The 5,249-nt window shown below is 50.1% G+C and overlaps 1 pseudogene; it reads left to right on the forward strand.

The window, feature by feature from the left end:
- Window positions 1–4,328: 4,328 nt before the first annotated feature.
- Window positions 4,329–5,249, forward strand: part of LOC107297186 — a 5,231-nt pseudogene continuing 4,310 nt past the window's right edge.

The following is a 5,249-nucleotide window of genomic DNA, read 5'->3' on the forward strand; positions in this document are numbered from 1 at the left end:
CCAATTCAAACAATTTGAAATGTCTAGTTTTAAACAATAAATCTAATTAGGGGTAGCTAATAGCCTAATAAACCTTAAGCTTTGTGCCAAGGAATGCTTAGCTGATTATTCTGGGAAAAGATAAAAGTGGAACAAATGAGAGGGGAGGGAAGTAGAACAGCTCGCTTGCTTCTTTATTTATTATTTCAATTTCTACATCCTGGACATCAGGACATTCCATGTTGTACCATTTGGTTGTAGTTCTCAGCGGTGATGCTGAATCAACAAGGATTGGTTGGGGTCTATGACAATTTGCCACAGCCAACTCACCACAGCCAACTCGCTGTGGGACAACTCACCACGGCCAATTCATTGCAGGACAAGAGTTACACTAATATCAAAGAAATGGTGGAATAGAATCATTAAGAAAGGTTGAAAAAGGAGGGACAGAATGAAATGTGAATGACAAAAAATTAAAAAAAAATTAATTTATTTTAAATAATTGAATTGTTAAATCAGGGGTCTTCAAACTTGGCCCTTTTATGACTTGTGGACTTCAACTCCCAGAATTCCTCAGCCATCCTGTGATCACCCAATTCAACACACGGCTCAGCGTGTGATCAGTAGCAGTTTCTGCAGCAACATCCCCTGCATTGAGGGGAGACTCCGGCAAATCCTGGATAGACAGGATGTGGTTGGCCAGTGCAGGATCTGATTCTAATAGCTGTAGAGGCAACCTACTAAGGCCGTCAGCATGGCCCATTTCCTTACCCGGTTTGTGAACCAGGCAATAGTCATAAGCAGAGAGGAAGATTGACCACCTCAACATTCTAGGAGAGATAATTTGGGGTGTCTGCTTGTTCGTGGTGAACAACCCCAGAAGTGGCTTGTGGTCAGTGAAGACCGTGAAGTGGCGACCATACAAGAAGTCATGAAACTTCTTGATGCCCGCCACAGTGGCCAATGCTTCCCTGTCTATTTGTGCGTAATTGCGCTCTGCAGCAGAAAGAGTTCTGGAGTAATATGCTATAGGGACTTGTGTCCCGTCAGCCCTAAGATGGCTTAACACAGCTCCGATCCCGTAAGGGGATGCATCACACGCGACGCAGACTGGCAATTGCTCATTGAAATGAGCCAACACTGCATTTGAGGACAACAATGCTTTAACTGCAGCAAAACTCCTCTCGTGGACATTTGTCCACTTCCATGGGGCCTGTTTGTCCAAGAGCTGGTGTAACGGCTCTGCCACTGCGGCCTTGTGGGGGAGGAAAGCATGGTAGAAATTAAGGAGTCCCAGGAAGGCTTGAAGCTCTCCCTGCGTCTTGGGACTGGGAGCCTGCTGAATTGCTTTGAGCTTGGATTCAGCAGGCACATGGTAGGAAAGTGATCCTGGCTAATCAACAGTAAAGGATGACCACTTTTCTCCTACTGACCTAGAAGCATAACATTAAGAGCTTCTTTGAGTTCTTAATTGTCTCTGAAATCCATACCTGAAATTCCAAGGACATGGGCCTTAAAGTTGCAAAGTTTCAACAATACTGTTCTAGATGTTTTATTACAAGAGAAGAAGCCCCATTTTTCAACAGAAGTTGAAAGAACTTCTATGCAGGTTTAAGGCCTAAGAAGAAAATGTTTTGAAAACAGCAAAAGAATGTTGATTTTGGAAAGTTAATGGGGTAGACTGACGTGAAAAAAACATTTCCTGGGGGTTGTTTAAAATTTTATAAAAGAGTATATGAAGATTTTGAAATTAATTGTAAGAAATACTCCCCAGGGAGTTTGTTGATTGGAAAATAAACAGATGATAACAGAGGGCTTGAAGGTTGACTAGAGGGAACCAGAGAGAACTAACAGATACAATTAAAGGAGAAGAGTCTCATTAATACAATGGAACAATATCTGACTATAGAAGAAATAAAGGCTGTTTGGGAACAATCAGAAATTCTTACAAGATTGCCTGATACAGGTAGTCCTCAACTTACGATCACAACTGAGGTCCAAATTTGTATTGGTAAGCAAGGCAGCTGTTAAATGACTTTTGCCCCATTTTATGACCTTTCTTGCCACAATTGTTAAGTGAATCACTGCAGTTGTTAAGTTAGCAACACGGTTGTTAAGTGAATCTGGCTTCCCCATTGACTTTGTGATCACATGACTGCAGGACACTGCAAGTGTCATAAATACATGCCAGTTGTCAAGCACCCAAACTTTGATCACGTGACCATGGTGATGCTGCAATGGTCATAAGTGTGAAAAACAGTAATAAATCACTTTTTTCAGTGCCATTGTAACTTTGAACAGTCTGTTGTCTAAAGCAGGCATGTCAAACTGCCGGCCCGCGGGCCGGATGCGTCACGCTGAAACCGCGCCCACCCTCTTGCCGACAATGGGGAAAAAGTTGCGATACGTCATGCGACGTCACGTGACATCACTAGTTTGACATGCCTGGGTCCAGAACACGGGTCGGCAACCCGCGGCTCCGGAGCCGCATGCGCCTCTTTGAGCCTCCTCCGCCATTTGCAGAGAGAGAGACAGAGAGGCACTTGCGCTTCTCTTCTCCCTCTCTCTCTCTCTCATGTGGACTTGCCCCCTCGCAGAGCTCCTGATTGGCCCTGCGCCCGGGTGCCCCGCCCCCTGGGAGAAGGGTGGCCAGGAAGTCTCTTTCCCGGGCTGGCCCCATCCGAGGTACACGTGGCCGGGGAGCCGCGCGGGGAAGCCCCGGGATCCCCACTGGGAGCGGCCTGCCGGAGCCTCCGCTGAGCGGGCCAGCCCTCCCGCAAGCCACGGCACCGGTTGGCCAAGCAGCAGCAGAGCTGGAGATGGAGGGTGAGTGGCAGGGGGGGAGGGGGCTTCAAGTCCGTGGAGTGCCGCCGTGAAGCGGCCACGGGGCAGGTGGCGCCCCCCCCGGCTTACCTGTACCAGGCAGAGGGGCAGCCGAGCCGGCCACGCGTCTCCCCGGTCCGGGCAGTCCCGGCTGGGCCAGCGGCCGGCGGGGGCATCGCTTCCTGGGCCGTCCCCGGGCCGCTCCCTGGGCAGCCGAGCTGGCCATGTGTCGCCCTGGGCCGGGCAGCAGTCCCGGCTGGGCCGGCAGCCGGCGGGGGCATCGCTTCCTGGGCCGTCCCCGGGCCACTGAGCCGGCCACGCTTCTTTGGTTGTTAAGCCGACGATACCGCCTGTGTCCATTTCTGGTTAAGCAGGGAGAATGCTAATTGGGGAGTGGGGGGGAGACAGAGAGACCCCCATCCTACTGCCAGGCTGTTGGTCGCAGGTGGATTATCTGCCAAAGAGCCGCTCGCTCGGCTGGGCCTGCAGAATGGAAGAAGCTCCCGCAAAAGGCTGAAAACTGATCTTGTCCAGAACTATTTTCTCTGGCAGACAGAACCAACATTGTCAGCCTCCGGGGTGAGGTGGGGTACGCGACCATCCTAGAAAAGTGGTAGTGGGGGAGGGGAATGAGCTGAACCGGTGGCAGCACCGCACAAGCCTGAGTGAGAGATGGCTGGAGCTGCAGGGCTGTCAGGGCTCAGCGGAAGCACCAGGATCAGTGCCGCTTTCCAACTGATCGGCGCTTCTTCGTGGCTGTCAGTGGAAGCATCAGGATCAGCGCCAGGCTCCAGCTGGAGCTCGGCGCTGATCCTGGTGCTTCTGCTGAACCCTGAAGAAGCACCAATCAGCTGGAGCTCGGCACTGATCCTTGTGCTTCTGCTGAGCCCAGAAGAAGTGCCGATCAGCTGGAATGTTGCAGCATCTCCAGGGTCTTGTGATTTATATTCAGATGCTTGGCAACTGATTCATATTTATGACGGTCAGTGTCCCAGGGTCATGTGAAGTGACCAAAACCTGCTGCAACCACCCATCAGACGGGGGGGGGGGAATAAAAACCAAACACCCCCCAACCCCACCCCCACTGCCAATCGTCAACAGAAACGCTCACAACAATGAAAACCTCGGACAGGAGGAAGAGCGCCGCCAGGTGGGCAGGCAGGTATCTTGCTCGTCTGTGGCTTGGGGGGCACTTTTTTCAGTGCCATTGTAACTTCTAAGAGTCACTAAGCGAACTGTTGTAAGTCGAGGACTACCTGTACTTTATCACTTTTTTCATATTTTTTTTTGGGTCATGTTTTTGACACCTTGCTAGGCGACTGGTGGTACTCGGATATTGCCATATCCTAAAAGTGGTACAATGGGTGAAAAGGTTGAAAAGCCCTGGCGTAGAGCCATTACATTCGCCCTTAATCCCACTCATCCCATAATTTCTCTGCTGCTATGAACTGTCCCTGGGACAGCAAGTGAAACTGGATGTAGTTAGCCTTTGTTCTTCTGATTTTAATTCTTTCTCCCATTCAGTGATGGATGAATTGGCTGCCTCCTCTGGAAAGGACTTCACTGACCACTCTTCTGACAGTCTTCTGGAACCATCAGAAGATCCAGACTTATCCTTGACCAAAGAGTCCTCTCCTAATATCAACCCTGTTGTTTTTTCTTGGAGGGACGCTGCCGTTTTGGTGCCCGCTGCCAAAACTATCATCCTGGTGATGCTGGTGAGGTTCATTTAAAAGATCCTGGACCTGTCCATGTTCCTTCCTTGCAGCTCACAGAAGGGAAGAAACCTGCCATGAAAACAGCTGAGGATGTCAATTCCCGACTCCTCTGGGATACACAGGTACCTGCTGAGCAATTCTCTATCGGCTACCTTGACCGGTTCTTGGGGATCTTAGAAGAATCTTTTACTTCTTTCTCGTGGGAGGATCTAGCTTCAGTTGGTCCTGGTGTACTGGCTATCCCAAAACATAGGATCCAATATTTTAACTATAGAGACCGTGTGGTTTGGGACAAAGCCAGTCGCACCGATGACGTTTTTGGATCCACGGGAAGTAGGAAAACCATCTTAGACGTGATGAAGGAAGAAGATGCCCAGGCCGTGAAGGAAATATCGGGTCTTCCAAATAGCCTCCAAGTTGAAGAAGAGGTAGATGGGAATTCACCCAAAGAGTTGAACGGGACAGGCGATGGACAGAAGTTAGCAATAGCTTTGGGGGAAGCCGGGGATAATTTGGAGTTGGTTGAAGACACCCAGGTTCGGCGGCTCTTCTGCTCCCAGAATGTGGCCATTCCAGAGTACCAGCTAAAAGAACTGAACTTGATAGCAGATAGGGCTTCATAGGCATATAGGGTTGCGTTGGAGGTCACTGTGTGCCCGTGATGTATTCAGCGGCTGACCTCCATGCCCTGCGAGAGTCCCCTCTCTCGCAGGTCTGGCCCACAGCATT

The sequence above is a fragment of the Protobothrops mucrosquamatus genome, unplaced genomic scaffold, assembly GCF_001527695.2.
Source record: "Protobothrops mucrosquamatus isolate PMUCROS unplaced genomic scaffold, P.Mucros_1.0 scaffold3170, whole genome shotgun sequence".
Classification (NCBI taxonomy): domain Eukaryota; kingdom Metazoa; phylum Chordata; class Lepidosauria; order Squamata; family Viperidae; genus Protobothrops; species Protobothrops mucrosquamatus.